This window comes from Hylobates moloch, unplaced genomic scaffold (assembly GCF_009828535.3).
Source record: "Hylobates moloch isolate HMO894 unplaced genomic scaffold, HMol_V3 SCAFFOLD_20, whole genome shotgun sequence".
In the NCBI taxonomy this organism is placed as follows: domain Eukaryota; kingdom Metazoa; phylum Chordata; class Mammalia; order Primates; family Hylobatidae; genus Hylobates; species Hylobates moloch.
The window spans coordinates 39909940-39928498 of record NW_026652295.1 but is presented as its reverse complement, the minus strand read 5'-3'; the positions used below and the strand labels follow the sequence as shown (position 1 = coordinate 39928498).

Here is an 18559-nt window from a genome sequence, read left to right as displayed (position 1 = left end):
CTCAGCACCTACTGGGAGCCAGACACTGGGCTTCGGCATGGAGGTGTGCAATGAAGGAAGCCCTGGTTCCACTTTCCATCTTCCATTTTAAAGCCCTCAGCCTAGCACCTGGTCAAAAGTAGACACTCAGTAAGGTTAACTCACTCTCCATAGGAACCATGATTTCTCCTCATGAGAACTGTGGGAGACAGTTATCACACCAATTTTACAGATGGAAAAACCGAAGGTCCAGAGAGTTAGGTTACATACCCAAGGCAAAGAGTCAAAGTCTGGATCCCCCGACCCTGGAAATGCCTCTCAAGGAGTTGCTGAAACATACCTCCAGAAAGAGAGGGTATGTGTTTGGGATGGTCAGGGCAGTAAGGAGGAGGTGGAGGCCTGAGCTGCTTCTTATAACTCATAGAGGTTCCAACAGTCTTTAAAATTTAATTAATTTACTCATTTTATTTTATCTTTTTGAGACAGAGTCTCGCTCTGTCACCCAGGCCGGAGTGCAGTGGCACGATCTTGGCTCCCTGCAACCTGTGTCTCCCGGGTTCAAGCGCTTATCCTGCCTCAGCCTCCCAAGTAGCTGGTACTATAGGCATGCAACACCATGCCTGGCTAATTTTAGTAGAGATGTTAGCCAGGCTGGTCTCGAACTCCTGGCCTCAACTGATCCACTCGCCTCGGCCTCCGAAAGTGCTGGGATTATAGGCATGAACCACTGCATCTGACGAGGCTCCAATATCCTTAGTATGAAAAGCTGTTCTCAAATTCTGGGGGCTCCCCAACTACCCCCGAGTCACAGTCCCTTGAGAGGAACATGGACTTCAGTCAAACAGGTCAGACCACGGTTGGGATCCACTACTGATATTTGATCCATCTTAAACTCCCCAACCCGCAGATTCCTTGTCTGTGGTAGGACAATGTTTCTTGGCACCTATGGGGGATTGGTTCCAGGATCCCTGTGGATACCATAATTTCCAGATGCTCAAGCCTCCCAGTTTGTCCTGCAGGACCTGTGGATACAAAAGTTGGCCCTCCCTATCTGTGGATCCTGCACACTGCAAATACTGTACAGTATTTTCCGTCTGTGGTGGATTGAATCCACGGATGTGGAACCTGCGGATAAAGAGAGCCAAGTATATTTCATCCCAGCCTCCAAGTCTTTTGAGGAGAAAATAAACATACACATGGCACCTGACAGAGCAAGCCCCCAATATTGATCAGTGCCTTCTCCACCCACCATAATTGTAAGGGTGAGGACATTGAGACCCAAAGAAGTCAAGGACTTGGCCCAGATTGCACAGAGATCATCGAGGGACAGAAGCCACATGAGCATTTAGCAAGGCCCGTGGAAGCCAGCCAGTTTCTTTCCTCCCGATTCGATCTCTTTTGGCCTAGGCAGACCCTATAACCACATGGTCTCCCTGACCCAACTGACAGATGAGGGCCTTGTAGGTAACAATGAGAAACTGCAGAAAGAGACTGGACTGTGATTTCTCTAGTTCCTTCCCCAAGTGAGTAGCTCCCCAAAGCATTTCCCTCCCACTCCCAAATTCTCTCCTTTCACTCCAGAAGAACTCTTCTCCCTCACTCTACCAAGCCATTTGCTCAGCTTTCATCCTGGCTGGAAGCAGAGTGGGGAGGAGACAGAGAACTGCAAGGGGTCCACAGAAGCCACATCCCTGTTCCTGTGGCCCCTCTTCATCTGTGACTCTGGGTGTCACTGTCCCAGTAAGTCTGAGTGGCCTCCTGGGTACCCTGTATTTGTGAATTTCTCTGTATGTTCCTAAGGGCTTGCTCTTCCCCCAACCCAGCTGCTGCTCCACTCCTAAGTTCTGAGAGGAGCTGGGCTGGAGTAGGTGCAGGATGGGAGTGATGGTTCGGAAGAGATTGAGCACTCGGTCTCAGGCCTTAATGGCCATGTCAGCCTGAGGGCTAGTGGCGGTGAAATGACGGATGGGGTGGGCACCATTCTCCACTTGTCACAGCACAGGGCTCCATCACCCTCCCCTGAAACCACCCAGTCAGCAGCACCTTCCCCCACTTGGGCCTGGGCCTCAGTTACATGAGGGGGATGGGGAGACAGGAGGGAGGGGGGCGTCTCCCCCAACCCTGGCTCTGCTGGTGGTGGAAAGCAGCTGCCCGCTCTGATTCCAAGTCTAGCTTCTCTGAGATCTGAGAACTCCTGGGCCCCAGGGGACAAAGACCAGAGCCTCAGGGGTGTATGCATGCAAAGGAGAAAGGAAAGAGAATCTGGCAGTTACTTCCCTGGGGTTAGGGAGAGTGGCCGGCCCCCTTCCAACACTCAAGGAGTATCATAAAGTTGCAGATCAGACAGTAAGTTTGGAAAACGAGAAAAAAGGAAGGAGGAGGATGCAGACAGAGGTGCTCCTTTCTTTTCTTTTTATGGGGGGGGGGCATACAGAGCAACACCCAGTGAACAACATAATTGCTGCAATGTGGTGTATAATAATAGCTATTCAGGGGCCGATCATTCATATTAAACAGGGTGAAGCAAGCCTCTCATTTGCATGCTTGAGATTATATGCATTTGAAAAGTCATTTCCGCAGGGTGTGTGAATGGCATTAATTCCCATGTGGCATGCTCTGGCCCCTCCAGGGTCTTTACCCCACTGACACACACCCATACACCTCCTTCCATGCTCCCGCCCACCTACCAACATACCCCCCAAACCTGCATGACAGACACTCCCAAGTGCTTTCTGAATTCTCACCTCTGCCCTGGGATACCTGCCCGCCAAGGATGAGCACACCAGCAGCCTCATGTCTCCTGCCCACCTCGCCACAGGGCGCCGCGACAGCACGGGGGTGCTCCCTGCACTGTGGGTGAGCAGGCTCTGGGTGCCTGGGACCCAGTCAGCTAGAGACAGGATGGGGAAGGGTGCTGGCAGGAGGCCTTGATTGTCAGTCCCCTGTAACTACAAGGGTGTGGGGTATGGAGGAGAAGTCAGTGTCCACAGAAGCCTGAGCCCTGGTTAGGGGAGCAGGCAGGCGCCTGGGCTCAGTCACACACTATTGTGAATCCTCGGCCTTCCCTTTTCTCTGAGCCTCTATTTCCCCATCTCTATACTAATAGGTGGTCCTGAAGGTCTCTTCTCACTCTCAGTCTGGCATGTGGACATGAAACCACAGTATTTCAGTGAATACTGGTAGGCACTGACTGTTGGTCTGCTGGAGTCACAGCCGGGTCCGTTTCACAGTGGACTCCACCCAGTGTAGATCTGAGCTGCTTCCTCTGGTAATGAGGGGCAAGCTCCAAGGGGTCCTCCTTTCTTCTCCACACACCCCTATCTTCCCAATCCATGCTTCTCCCCCAGCTACCAAGGTCCTTAGCAAGGAGCAGCTGAACACCTGCGGAACAGGAAGGCAGAGGCTCTGAGAATTAGATCATCTGGTGTGACCTTGGGCAAGTCACTGGGGTGCTCTTTCTGCCTCCATACAATAAGGTAGGGGTTGGCCAGGGGTCTAAGGTTCGCTAATACTGGGCTCTTATCCCCCACCCCAGACTTTCCATATCCCTCTCCTACCACATGTTGGGGGCAAATGGAGATAGCACCGGAGGCCGAGTTATTTTGGCAGGTCCAGGATTTGTCTGAGGCTCAGGTCCTGCACTTAGGCAGGACCTAGTTGGCCCAACCCTCAGCGTTCCCCGTGGGGGAGCCAGGGCACCTCGGAGCCTATGTCAGGCCTAGAGGCTCCTGCAGATGCCGTCGGAAGGAAGCTGGGTCAAAGCCGCGGCTGCCTCTTCCGCTCTGAGGCAGTCTGCGGGCCGCTGGGGGCTCCCACTTCCCCGGAGGCTCCTGGCTCTTCAAAGAACCTGGGCGGGTGAGTGCGCAACGAGGGACGCCCTTGGAACTCGCCAGAGACCGCCCCGTCCCCTCCCAGGCCGGAAGTGACGAGTTCCACCTACCCTGGGGCCAAAGGGGGGACCCACGGGCTGGGGTGCTTTTGGGGAAGGAGAAAAGAGACGGGGAGCCCCACATGCGGAGAAACCTTTTGTGCCTTTTCGCGGGCCCATATGGCGTAGCGAGTATTAATTACCGTCGCTTTTTAATTAACAATCGCTTAATCTGAGCCGTAACATTTGCCATGACACCCTGCGCCTCGCCGCGAACCCGCACCGCCCGCCCTGCCAACTCATCAATTAATTTTTATTGACGTTTTCTTCCCCCAAACAGGCACAATACCAGGGTTTTCCAATTAACACCTCTGCGATCTCTAATTAGTACAATTAACAGACTGATGGATGCCCGGAGTTTACCCGCGGGGGAGGGAGAGAGGGGCGGGGCAGCCCCCAGCGCGCTCCTGGGCGCGCGTCCTGCCGGGAGCACACGTGCACGCGCAGCTGGAGTGGAGATGAGGCCCCAGTTCTTAAGGGAGACACGGGTGGGGAATGACCACAGGTAGCCCGTACCCAGAGCAATGGTGGCGGTTGGAATTTAAATAAGATATCGTTTCCAGTTCTCCGGAAACCTATAATCTAGTCTGGGAGATAGCAGGACGTGGCCCAGCTGACAGCCTGACCCTGTAAGTTGGTGTCTAGCCCTAGCGCTAACACCAATTTACTACTGAGTGACTTGTTTTTTTAAGAGTGGTGGTGGTGGTGGAGGGGGGGAGTCTCACTTTGTTGCCCAGGCTGGTCTCCAACTCTGAGCTCAAGTGATCCTTCCTCCTCAGTCTCCCAAAGTGCTGGGATTACTGGCCTGAGCCACTGCACCTGGCCTATTAGAGTGACTTGGAGCAAGTTGATTCTCCTCTTTTCTTCTCTGTATAATGGGGAGAACTGGACTAGATGTAGCCATCTATTTTATAATTTATAATTCCAACAAAGGTTAGGAAGCAGATTGCAATAAGAGGTAAGATTTCTTAAAATACAATAGCACGGAGTAGAAGATGAGAATGATGGACCACAACGTTAAATCAGGGGGTTGCAGACCTGAGTGCATCAGAGTCACCTTGGAGAGCTTGTTAAAGCAGATTACTGGGCCCCAACAGAAGTTGCTAACCCAATAGGTCTGGAGTGGGCCTAGGAATCTGTATTTCTAAGAAGTTCCCAGGTGATGCTGATGGTGGTTGTCCCAGGCAATGGGGCTCCAATGATGAACACTAACTTTAGTTATGAGTTTCCTGCTGGGCAAAACTAGATGATATATCTGCAAAAGCCATTCAATCATTCAACATGTATTTAGGGCCCCATTAAGCTAAGCACTGGGGATCTACCTGAAGGAAAGTGAAATGTGGACCCTACTGAACAAGGCAGTGCAGCAGTGTCCTTAGATGCTCTGAGAGCTGCAGGTAAAGGACTCAGCAAGGGCAACTGGTAATAACGGAGGTCCTAGCCCCTTCTCTTTTTTCCTAGACAAACCTGGCACTTGTTTTTCCTCAAAACAAGTTTCCTAAAAACCAGTGGGGCTTTAGCCATGAACAAAGTCATGCTTCTCCCTCCTCCAGTGGTTGGCCAGGAGCATGTTTCACCAGCAATGACCCTTCATCCATTCATTGGTGCGACCAATGTTTAAGTACCTACAGTGTGCCAGGCTCTGTGTATGCAGACTCCAGCAGAGCAGGACACAGGCCTTGCTCTTGTGGAGCTTATATTCCCATGAAGAGGGTACAAATGTTAACTAAAATGTTAACTAAAGACACAAGTAAATGGAGAAGCCCAAGTCAGATACATTCTATCAAGTGTGAGTACAGGAAATAAATGGGGATCTAAGGTAAGTGGAGAGGGGCAGGGAAAGCCTCCTTTTTCCAGGAAAGGGCATTTATGCTTAGATATGAAGTCTGAGTAGGTATTGGCCAGGCAAAGCATACAGGGCAAACAACATATGCAAAGGCCTTTATTTTACAAAAGAAGGGTCGTCAGTTTCAGACCTTTCCGGAATTAAAAATCTTTGAAATACATACATTTCTAGATTATATAAAGATACACATGTGGATACCAGAGCACAAGATGTCTTCTGGTTCCTTCTTTCTCTATTTGTTTCTTTCTAGCTATCCTGCTATATCTTACTTGTGTCAAGAGACATAAAACAGAGGGCTTTTCAGAGCAATGAGCCCTGGCCCTCCAAGTAACTGCAGGATGCTTCCCAATCCAAAGTCCCAGGGACCAGCCTCCCCCATTCAGCCCTGGCCCCAGAGGCCCACTGGCTTCTGGCTTCAGGCTCCAGGTAAGGGGAGGGCTCCAGGGCAGTGGCCACTTTGGGCCTCTGGCTTACTTAGCCAGCCACTCATTTGCCAGATGACCTGCTAACCCTTCCTGGCCTCTTATTACCTTTGTGACATTGGGGAATGAGGTCACCAGTCTGAGCCTTGGTTTCTTTATCTGTAATGTGGGGCTAATGCCAATACACCTTCCTTCCAGGGTTGCAGTGGTATCAAATAAGACACACTGCATGAGGAAGACGTTTAGAGAAGGGTAGTTACTATAATCACGGGAGTCCAGAAAGTCCTGCTACAACCCACCTGAGTGGGCTATGGTTTAAAAACTGATCCCACCCCCCTCTCCCAGCCCTTGGTTCAGCACTTGAAGAAAGTGAGTCAAGACTCATGGGTTAGAATGTGGCTATAGCTCCAAAATAGGTCCTGAAGCCAGAGCTGGGTGATGTGAGTCAAGCACTGCTTGGCTCCCTGATCATGCCAGCAGTTTCTCTCCCCAAGCACATGGGGCTCTGTGAGTTCCAGAGTAGGCTTAATCCCTCTCCTTGGGCACTCCTCATTGTGTGGGTCAGAGGCTGGCACGCTGGACTTCCCTCTGTACCCCCACCTCTGCCTGAGTTCCTGGCCTGGGAGTCTCCCTAAATGACTGTGACATCCTAGAAGCTACCTACCCCAACTCTAGGGACCATTCAAGGCCTCTTAGCACAACACTTTGGTGCTGGGAGGAGCTCAGTGCAAGTGGCAGGGCAAAGACATTCCTATCTGAAAGGCTCCAACAAAGCCTTCGATTCGTAAGGTGAATCTGCCATCCTGTGCTGTCTGTTCCAGGTCCTCTTCCAAGTTCCAAATAACTTTATTTCTGAATCCTAAAAGTAAGAGACATCCTGGTAGAAAATTTTGAAAAAAAAAGAAAAAAAATAGAGTACTCATAATCCTACCCCGCAGAGATCTCGCCCTTTGGGATATATAGCCTTTCCGGTCAATCCATTCTCACTCTTTTGGCATATAAACATTGAAAAAGTGAAACTGGGGTCTTAATCTATACATGGTTTGAATTTTCCTCTTTTTTCCACTCACCACTTACTATCATAGGCATTTCCACATGCTATCAAATATTTTAAGCAACAGTTTCTAACGGTCACACAGTTGCTTGAATGGGCCGCATGTTCCAGAATGTATTGAGCCAATCCCCTAGAGCTGGACATCTAGGCTGTTAGCTATGTTTTACTATGACTCTGCAGTAAACACCTTTATGGGAACAGGATACTCTACATATTTTGACTAGTTGCATAGGATACATGTTTAGAAGGTGGAACTGCATATTTTTAAGGTTCTTGATATATTCATTCCCAAATTGATGCCCATAAAATTCACACCAATTTTGCCCAGTTCTTCTTTAGCAAGGCAGTCACATCTCATAAGACTCTCGGGCCCTAACCTCTTTAGTGATTTCCCTCAATTCTCCTCAGCTCCTTCTCCAGGAGATTCTCAGAGCCTGAATAAGGCATTTGCAACTCAACACTATAGGCCCTGTCAAATCTGGGTGAGTTCCCCAAGGTCAGAGTGGGGCAGGGAGCCTTCACCTGCAGCTGACACTGAACACAGTGGGCACTGGGGTTGGGGCAAATGGAGGTGAGCGAAATACAATCCTTGCTTTTGCCGGGCTTGAAATGGAGAGAAGAGAAAGACTAATGGGCACGTAAGTTTTCCTTCTAAACATCGGAATCATCTGGGGAACTTTAAAAAAACAAACCAACCAACCCATACCTACAGCCCACCCTAAGTCAATTAAATCGCACTCTTCAGGGAATTGGACCTAGGCGTGGATATTTTAAAAAGCTTTCCAAGCATTCTAAATTCCCAGTGCAGCCAGGATTGAGAACTTCTGTCTTACACAACACACACAGCTTTACAAATGTTATGTTAGACACTGGGGACCATGGAGCCTGGAGGGAGTAAGGGGTGCTCTGGAAAGGCTTTCTGTAGGAGGTGGCTTCTGAGCTGAGCCATGATGCAGCAAGGCCTCGGGACACAATTTGTGAATATATTTTATTGTTAAAAACCATTCGATTGCCGGACGCGGTGGCTCACACCTGTAATCCCAGCACTTTGGGAGGCCAAGGCGGGCAGATCACGAGGTCAGGAGATCGAGACCATCCTGGCTAACACGGTGAAACCCCATCTCTACTAAAAATACAAAAAATTAGCCGGGTGTGGTGGCGGGCGCCTGTAGTCCCAGCTACTCTGGAGGCTGAGGCAGGAGAATGGTGTGAACCCGGGAGGTGGAGCTTGCAGTGAGCCGAGATGACGCCACTGCATTCCAGCCTGGGCAACAGAGCGAGACTCCATTTCAAAAGAAAAAAAAAATTCAGAGTCCCCAGGAGTGCTTTCCTATAGCCTCTCCCTCCTCTCTCCCCCATGCAATTTTGCGCTCATTTTGACAGAGGATGGAACCACACTTCAAAGATGCCAAAGACTTGACAAGGTTATCTGACTGCTAAGTGGCGGAGCCAAACTGAAACCAGGTGGCTCTCCTGACTCCTAAGCCAGTGCTCCTCCCCGCGTCCTAACTCTCCGAGTCACTCTGGAATCCAAGCCTTCCCTTACCCCTACCACCACCCTCCACCTTACCTTTTACTGGCTCCATCCCTGAAACGCTCACAGGCCCTGGCAAGGTGGCCTCCCTCAATACCCCTTCCTACTACACAGACCAAAAAAAAGAATTAACAATACAGGGGGAAAAAAAGAAAGAGAACCAAAGATCCCACTCCATCTCATTAAGAAAGTAAACATAAGAGCCATCTAAGTGTCTAATTAAGCTTCTAATTAGTCCCTGCTTGTTACTAATGCAAATTAGATTACTCCGCTTAACTACAGCATGTCCACAACACCCTTGTTAATTGCGGCCTTTTGAAATTAAATTACTCCCTAATTAGCATATCAAAGCCATTGATTCGGAGCTGGGAAAGATGAGGGCAAGAGGAGCCGAATGCCAAGTTTGGTTAATCAGAGACGGCTAATTAAATAGTGACGTCTTATGTGGGGGGCCTGCTGGTTAAGGGGTAGGGGCAACTCGTCCAGGGCCTGAATGGCCATCTGGAGCCTGGTTCTGGTAGTGCCTTTGGCACCACGGTTTCCTGTGGGCACAGGAGGGGCTCTAGCGGGCCTGGGACAAACCACTGAGTATGGCCATTTCTGGGCCCCTGGCTGTTCTGCCCAGCTTGCCCCGACATGCCTTGGCCCCTCCCTTCATTTCCCCAGATGTAGGGGGCAAGTGATGACTTTATCATAGAGGGGCTCACCCTGGCAGGGATGGGCTGATTTCATCTCGAAACAGGCCCCCGGAGACACAAGGCCTTATGGTACAAAGACCTAACCTCTATGGTAGAAAGAAGGGAAAAAGAATCACCCACCACCATCAGTTCTTCTTTTTGAGACAGGGTCTCACTCTATGTTGCTCAGACTGGAGTGCAGTGGCGTGATCTCGGCTCCCTCACTGCAACCTTGCCTCCTTGGCTTAAGTGATCCTCTGGTCTCAGCCTCCCAAGTAGCTGGGACTACAGTCATACGCCACCACACCCTAATTTTTGTATTTTTTGTAGACAGGGGATTTCACCATATTGCCCAGGCTGGTCTCAAACTCCTGAGCTCAACTGATCCTCCCACTTTGGCCTCCCAAGTGCTGGGATTACAGGCATGAGGCACTGCGCCCAACCCACCATCAGTTATTAAGTAGCTGTGCGGGAATTAGATTTGGGTCAGGGTGTTCTTATAGGTCCTCTCTCTCAGATCTTCTCGTACAGACCCTGCAGTCTTTTTTTTTTTTTTTTTTTTTTTTTTGGAGACAGAGTCTCATTCTGTCGCCCAGGCTAGAGTGCAGTGGCACAATCTCGGCTCACTGCAACCTCCGCCTCCTGGGTTCAGGCAATTCTCCTGCCTCAGCCTCCTGAGTAGCTGGGACTAGAGGTACCTGCCACCACGCCCAGCTAACTTTTGTATTTTTAGTAGAGATGGGGTTTCGCCATGTTGGCCAGGATGGTCTTGAACCACTGACCTCAGGTGATTCACCTGATTTGGCCTCCCAAAGTGCTGGGATTACAGGCGTGAGCCACCGTGCTTGACCAGACCCTGCAGAGTCGTTCAGACACTGTCCCACACTAGATTCTCCTTGAGGAATACTGGGGACAGGTGAATCTCCATGTCAAAGCTGCTAACCAAAATGCCCTCAGGGGCTAGGCTGGTCACTTAGGAGGCCAGGTGAGGCGGACACAAGGAGGCAGCTGCCACTCAATCCCAGTCCATCCTTTCCACACAGAAATGCAGGCTCAGTGTTGACAGGGCTTGGGTTTTTTCAAAAGGAGCAGAGGTGGGGATATATATGTGAAATTTACCATTGTAATGAACTGTGTGTGGGTCAACAAAACTCAGCAGGGATGAAGTTAGTCCACTTGTGACCTCAGCCCTTATGGCCAGCATTTCAGAAAGGCAAGTTCCAGTTAACTGTGACTCGGGGCAAGTCAGGTAACCTCTCTGGGCCTGGGTCCTTCACCTATCAAATGAGAGTGATAATTACCACTGCCTGGAGAATCTTTCAGGGTTGTTGTGGGGATAAGAACAAGGAGGTATGTGAAACTGAAAAGCACAGTTCCTCAGTTAGGGCCTGGTGACTACCTAGCTCTACCTGCCACAACACCCTCCCAGGTTTCCTAATAGGGATGTCCTATTAGAACTTTCTTCCCCCATCTTCCATGCAGGGGGCAGAGCAAGGGCTTCCAAGTGTTCTTGAAAATGCTGAGGGCTTGTTCCTGCAGATATACCTGACCTGACTGTTGGGAGGCTTGGAGGTACCACACACCTATGCCCTCTGCCCTGCATTTAATGCATCAGCTCTGGCAGGGGCAGCAGCTTCTGAATGACAAAATCCTGAGAGTTAAAAAGTCCCTAGCTTGGTCCTTCTATACCTCCCATCCCCAACTAGGGTGGAGTCTGTTCCCAGCTCTTCCTCCCTCCCCTAGTCCTCCTAAGTTTCTCACCAGTAGCCCCTGGAGCACACAGGATCACGGCCAAATTCCCAAAGGGCGAGATTCTGTTTACCTAAGGAGAGATCAGACAGGGTCCAGGGGAGGGGAAGTCCTCCTGTCCCTACCTGAGAAAGGGCGAATCCCAGCCCGTACCCAGCCCACGGGTATCCATCCAAGCCAAACTGGGCAAAGGGGCACAGAGCAGTGGTTTTTAGAAAATAAGTGCAATTAAAAGAAAGGCAGAAAAAAAGGAATGGGGGAGGTGAAGGCTGCCCTGGTGTGAGGGGGAGGGGGGACGGCGGCACACAAGGGCCAAGCTGAAGCCCGCCTCGCCTCGTGGAGCTCTCTCTCCCAACGAAGATTCAATTAATTGATAACATGAGGCATCAAATTAATTTCTGGAGAATGTGAGATTCTGATGAAGGGAAATCTCGTCGATGGGGATCGGGTGGGAGGGGGCAGGCAGCACCCCTTTTAATCAGGCTCCACTGCCTAATTGGGAAGGAGGAGACTTGCCTGGGTCATAGTGTCCCCTGCCCCGAGCTCCACAGCACCCCTTTCAAGAAGGACCCATGGAAGCAGTAGGCTCCCGATGCCCTTGGAACAAAGAGGGTGTGCGTTGAGACCTTCAGGTCTCTTCTTGCCTGGCTCCCAACCCGCAGCTTCAGGATGGTGAGCCCGAGGACGTGGGACTGCAGGTGCCCTCTTCGCCCACTGTACAGTTAGGAAAACTGAGGCCCCTCTAGAGAGAAGAAGGGTCATGCCTAAGGCCGAAGAGTGAGTTAGGAAGTTGGCAGCAGTGGGCTCACCGGGGCCCCTCATCATGTACCCGTGTGGGTCCAGACTGTTTAGGCCTAGACCCACAAAATCATCTCTGAGCACAATGGGTGGGCAGCCTTCTCTGTGGCTAAAAACTGCCATGCTGCCTGAGCCGTCCCCTCTTCCAGTGTTTCCGGATCCCCAGCTGCCGGCCTGAGCTGGCCCAGCTGCAGTTATTTTCTCTGCGTCTGGTGAGTGCCGAAAACCCCTTGTGTTACATCCCTGTGCTCAGGTCTCAGACATGCAGGAGCTTCCAGCAACTGGAACTGATGCGCTCAGTTAAAAAGGTAAAAGCTCACTGGGGGAACAATCCAAAGCGAGTGCTCAGCTGGGGAGGGGAAACAGGTAGCTCTGGCTCTCTGGGAAAGAAAGCTTAGAGGCTTCCTGAAGGAGGGATTCTCTCAGTGGACCAACTCTACACCCTCAGCATGGCCTGACCATCCAGCTTCTCCAGCTCCCATCCAGAGACGTAGCCTCAAAAAGCCTGGCGCTTTGCTCCCTGAGTGCTTACAGCTGCAGCCTCTCGCTGGGTCTCCCACAAATCCTGATGTTTCATATCTCCCCAAAACTCTCTCCAGTGCACCCCTTCCTTCCAGGATGCGGATGTGCATCTGCAGGGGAACCCCGAAGGAAAGGAGGAAGTACACCGCCACCCTCTTTTGGAGCAACTTCTTTAGGCCTGGGTCTCCACAGAAATGTTCTCCTAGAAACGTAAAGCCAGCCAGGAATGGAATCCAAGGAAGCCCCGCTGAGGAGATAAGAACGGAAGCCACCTCAACCTCCCCTCCCACCCCCTGGTTTCATTTCACACGGGGTGGCCCTCCTAAGGGCTCTCTGGGTGGCACACATGTCCTGTCTCAGCTGGGGGTTTCAGGACCCACGCGAGCTCAGGTGGCCAGTGCCCACAGATCTGTGCTCCGGCCCTTGTTCCATTTCTGATTTTCCAAGTTGCACGTGAGCCACCCCTTCTCCGGGTCCCTCCTGCTGCCCTTCACCAGCCTGGCCTCCAGCACACAGTAGGTGCTCCACAGTGTTCGTAGGATGGATACAACTACTGAGTCCCTGGCTCCATTCTCTAAGCCACCCTGCCTTCAAGTCGCCATCATTTTGTTACCCCTTTCCTGCTAGTTGAGTAACTTCTGCTCCCACCAGTCCTGCCTACCTTGAACAAATGCCAGATGGTCTCTATTCTACATACTGTTAGTCTGAGGAAAACCCACCATGTCACCCCACTTTCCATTTACATGGTAGCCTGGGTCACAGACCATCAGAACTGCAGCAGGAAAGGAAACACCATTTACCTCTATCTTGCACTATCAACTGGCTCCACCCACCATCAGGCCTGGCTGTGGAGGCTCCAGTTGGCCAGAGGATGGGGCCCAGGGAGGTGGGCAGAGCAGCTGGGATTCAGGCAACAGGCGGCTATATGGCTACCATCCAGACGGGAGAGAAGGAAGGTGCAGGGCTATACCAGAGGGACAGCCGGGAAAAGACCCTGGTCTCAGGAGGGATCCTGGGACCAGGATCAAGGCAAGGAGGGCATTCGCCAGGCCCAGGCCTGCCCAGCCCGGGCGACACACCACAGCAACACTGACTCCACGGTCCAACACCTGCGGCCCTGTCCAGATGTGTACCTTTTGTGCCAGGAGCTCTTGTTTTCTAGCTCAGGCAGGTGTGCCCTGCATCCAGGCTCTGCAAGGGCCCAGGAGCAACATCTCACAAGACCACAGCATCCGAAGTGGCAGAATTCGGAGGAAAGAGGGTTCCCGCTGTGATCCCGGCTTGGTGGAACTGGCAGCGGGCTGAAGGTGTGTATTTCCACAGAGAATCCTGGGAGGCAATGCTGAAGGGAGCCAATAACTTCAGGCTCAAGGGGAGTTTCCTTTTGCTTCTTTGAGATGATCCATTCAGTGACAGGTCCCAAATTGGTCTGAGACTTGTTGCCAAAATCTTCCATAAGGACGTGTAGGCTGGGGTTTCCAAACCCTAGAAATCTCCCTTTCTGGAGAGAGGGGTTATCAGTCATTTTTCCTCCTCTGCATTCTGGGGAATTCTCTCTCCCATTTATGTGTGTCTCACAAGAACCTTAGGAGTGCCTGGGGAATGCTCCAGGGTTGTGTGCAGGTGCAAACACCAGATTCTGCACCTACAGTCCGCCTCCCCACTTAAAGGGAAAAGAGAAAGACTTCACACTAGACACACTAGAAGGCAGGTGGCCTAGGCCAAGCTTACGGAGGAGGGAGGGAGGAGTGGCAGCTCCTCCCATCCTTTCTCCCTTCACCACAGCACAGGCTCAAGCCCTGCTGGTTATGCTGGGAGTCGAGGGCCCCATATTTTAGTTCCAGCTCTGCTACCATGCAGCCGTGTAACCTTGGACAAGTTGCCTCTTCTCTCTGGACTTCATTTTCCCAACCCATAAAATGAAGATTAATACTTCAGTATTTCCATATTCAACCAACATGTGGCCTGGCAGTGCTAGCAAATTAATAATAAAAGCCATCCCTTGATCAGTACTACCATGCACCCGGCACTGTGCTAGGTACTTGACATCTGCTCTTTCATCCAACTCCCAAATGGAATCTCTAAGGTGGGTATTATTGACCTACTTTACAATGTAAGAACACTGAGGTTCGAAGATCTTAATTAAGTTCTCCAGAGTCCCATCTCTAATGCCAAGTTCCAAAGCCTTTTCCACTCTGACACATGTTCTGCCCTGGGGAGGCCTCAGTTCCTTGCTCTGGGTTCCAGAGTTCTGGAACCAAATCTGAGGAGGTCATTCCAGCCAACGGAGCCTCAGAGTCCTGTCAAAAATAGCACCTGCCCTGCCTTGGTCTGGGAAAGCTGGAGCGTGGTAAGATCTGCGAGAAGGGAAACTGTGAGGAGTTTCATGGATGGAAGAAATTATTATTTCACACAGTTTAGGCTATTCAAAAAGTAAAGACATTGTACCTGCTTAGGATGGGACTGGGGGGCTTGCACTGTGGCTGGAGAGACAGGAAACTGCCAAGGCAGTGGGGTAGGAAGGGTTAAGATGCAGGGAAGGCTTCTTGGGGAGACGACCCTTCCCTCCCCTTGCACCTCACACCTCTCCTCTGAAACAGACACACTGTTCCCATTCTTCTCCCCCCCACCATGTGATATCTTATCTGTCTCTCCTACCCCAACAATCTGAGGTCCAGAGAGCAGACTCCAGCCTTCATTGCTTGGGTACCCCAGTACTCAGCCTGGGACCTGCCCAGGCAGAGTAGGGGCTCAGCAAACATTTGGGGGAATTACTGGATCAAAAGCAAGCCTTTCTCTCCCAGTCCCTCTGCTTCCCTCCCACCAAGGAAGAGGTCTGTTTGGGGTAGGGGCCCAGCAGGATATGCACATTCCTGGCAAGAAGGGACCTACCTGCCTACAGCCAGAAAGGAAGTTTTCGGCTCTAAAGGCAGAGGAAGGGGGCTGGGGGCGTCTAGGTGTGAGGAAGGTCCCTACACAGAAAGGGACAGGAGCAGGTCCCTTTGCAAGTGGGACCCTTTGCAAGTGCTCTGGCCCTGGTGTTCTCCAGCACTGGGGTCAGGTCTTTCTCTCCCCAGGGCTCAGGGGTTCCCCAACTCCATAACTCCTGGGAAACCTGTCCAGGACAGGGAGAAAGATAGAAAACCCCACCCAGGCACCCAGCCCTTGGTGCCAGGAGAGAAGGCTCCCATGGTCTCCCAAACTTAGTAGCAAGGCTAGAGCCAGGATAAAGTGGGTCCTGAGGGTCCCGCAGGAGAGATTCAGCGCTCACCCTGGCCCTGGGTGTGGAGGCTGCGAGGGGGCAACCACAAAACCACCTCTTCCCCTTGCCACCTTGCCCCACTGACTAGAGTGTGAGTGACTCCCTGAACTCACAGTTTTCTGAGAGTCTCAGATAGAAAGGGCACCATGGGAGCCAACAAGCTGCCCAAGTACCAAGAGCAGAGCCCCAGTATCCTCCCTCCAGCCACCAGGTAACAGAGCCCCAAAACCCCGAGGCAAAAGTTTCTCAAGTTGGAAAAAAAAAAAAAAAAAAAAGCCTGCAGACTTCCCCACAGCGGTTTTCCGCGGGGGCGGGCAGAGGTTTTCTGAGGCCGTGGCTCCCCTTCAGGCGGCTGGGTCCACTGGGCCCGGCCTTCGGCCCCTGCGCCTACCGGCTGGTTCACAGCAGGGCGGGGTGGGGGGTAGGGGGAGAGCTCAAAATGCCCGGTGCCCGCAGGGCACGGCGGTCAGGGGGCCGTTCAGCCCTGGTTCTCTGTGGAAAGTGAGCTTCTGGGTTCGGCGGTGGGACCGGCACAGATCTTCCCGCAGCTACAGGCCACACGACAACCCCGCTGCTCTTTCTTTCTGCGGGCACTCGGGCCAGTCCTAACAATTGCCCCTCAAGCTGTGTGTGCTGCCCTAACCCTCAATCCCAGACCCGACACAGTGCGTGCTGGGACGAATCCAGGCGGGTCTCCGAAACCGGGGTGAAGATGCTGAAGTTCAGGTAAAAACCCGCATTGGCCAAAATGCTCCCGGGCTTTCTCGGGAGCCACCCGAATGGCAGCCTCAGACTCGGGTTTGCTTCTCCGGACTCCCCACCCCTATTCCCGGCTCCAGGCGCCGTGGTCAACCTGCGGGGAGACTAGGCGTTGGGGTGCCAGCCACGCGGTGATCTCCAGACGCCCGAAACGCCAGGCGCCGAGTGAGCGAGTAAAGCAGCCGTGAGGGGGGCTGGCCAGGGAAGCCGGGGAGCAAAGGAAAGAGCGGGGCGCGCTCTGGGCTCAGGGTTCCCATACCCTTTCCCCCTAACCTAGGATCGGGGTGGGACGCAGGTGTGTTCACGAGGTCGCCCCAGTTGGGGGACACAGGGAAGCCGCCGCCGTCTGGGCCTCTGTCTCAAAATCCGCATTCCGCGAAATCACCCGGTCCTTTATGGGGGCGGCCGGGACCCCAGGTCGCATTCTAGCGCCACTGGCTCTGCTCTGACGCAGCCCAAGGAAGTTTGTTTGGCGGGGATGAGGAGCCCGAGGCTGAAGCGCCGCGGGTCAGAGAGGTGCTGGGGTTGTCCAGAGGAGATACCAGACTCCTCAGTTGGGGCGGGGGTTCCTGCTCGGTCACTCCGGGCTCCTTCCCTGGTGGCCTCCGGGCCCCCGTGGCCGCCCTCTCTTCTCCCCTTACGTGGTGAAGCGGGAGCTCTCTCCACAGCGGATGAGTAGAGGTGTCAGCCAGATCGTTTCCCCACCCTCCACCTCCGGCGCACAAATCACAGGGGCCATTTCCAGACGCTCTCAAGTCCCCAAGAAGTTTTCCGCTCTATCCCCGAGCTGACTGAGCGATGGGAAAGGGGCTGACTGGCCCTGGCACTTCCGAGGTGCGACCTCAGCAAGACAAGTCCCCTCTTCACCAGAGACGACACGCCGGGTAGGACCGCGACCCCCCGCTCTCTCGCCCCCACTTTCATCTGCCTCCGGCGCGTCCTGGGGAGTCCGGTACCGACTAGAGTTGGGGGGAGCCACTTCCCTTCCCAGCTCTGGAAAGTCTGGGCCGGGAAGTATTCTTTGTCTGACTCGGGGCGGGGAGGGGGTCGCGCCCCCGTACACCCCATTCCCAGCGGCCCGGCAGGGAGGGGGCGGGGCCCAGATTCTTGGGGAAGGGCGGGCCTTGGTGGCCTCTCCGGCCGCCCCCCTCCCTGCCCTGGCCTCCGGCTGCCCCCACTCCCGCCGCGCCACAGCCCCCACCTGTTCCCGAGGCAGCTCCGGCCCGCGGGGGCCCGGGCCAGGGGCGGAATGTCGCGGCTGCGCGGGGTCAGTGCGCCACGGCCGGCCCTGGCTGGAACAAAGTGCGCCGGCCCGGGCCCGGCTCCTCCCGGCGCCCGGCGCGTCTCGGGCCGGCAGTTTGCAAACACAAAGTGAGCCAGCGAGCGGGCGAGAGAGTGCGCGAGCGAGGGAGTTGGTCTGGTCGCCCGCCCAGCCCCCACCCGCGTCCCTGGGCCCGGCCCGCCACCTACCTGTCCCGCCCGGCCGCTCCGTGCGGGCTCCGGCCCGTCAGCCCGCGCGGGGCATGGGGCTCGCTCCGGTCGCAGCCCGGGCCCGCCGCCGCCCGCCGGGGCTGCCCCTCCGCGCCGCCCAGCGCCGCGCAGCTCCCGGGCGTCCTCCCAGCGCGCCGCGCCGACCGCCGCGCGCCTCAACCCCGCCGGGGCATCGCACTTTATGGGCTGCTTGGCTCGCTGCGGCCCCGCTCCTCCTTCCCGGTCCTTCCGCGACGCTCGTCAGCTCGCTCCGGCTCCCGGGCTCCCGGACCCCGGCGTCCCCGCCCCCAGCCCAGCCCTGGTTCCGGCCCGGGCTCCTCCCCGCCGCGCCGCCGCCGCCTGCGCCGCGCCCTCCTCGCGGGCTGGGGGCTCCGTCCCGGCCGCCGGCCGCACTGTCCGGTCCGCAGGGGCGGCGGGCTCCGGACTCCGAGGGGCTGCGACTGAGCCTGGGCTGCGAGTGGCTGCGAGCGGACGGCGCGCGGGCGGGGCAGGAGGGGGCGGGGGAGGAGGAGGGTGGCGAGGGAAGGAGGGAGCGCGC

At 54.1% G+C, this 18559-nt stretch overlaps 1 protein-coding gene across 4 annotated transcripts in view; it reads right to left on the bottom strand.

Annotated features, from left to right (window-relative positions):
• FOXP4 (forkhead box P4) overlaps positions 1 to 18440 on the bottom strand; it is a 54088-nt gene extending 35648 nt beyond the window's left edge. For all 4 annotated transcript variants that reach the window (XM_032140746.2, XM_032140748.2, XM_058432442.1 and 1 more), the window contains exon 1: positions 18001 to 18440. The gene's annotated coding sequence lies outside the window, so the exon portion shown is untranslated. The remainder of the gene's footprint in view (positions 1 to 18000) is intronic.
• Positions 18441 to 18559: the final 119 nt, after the last annotated feature.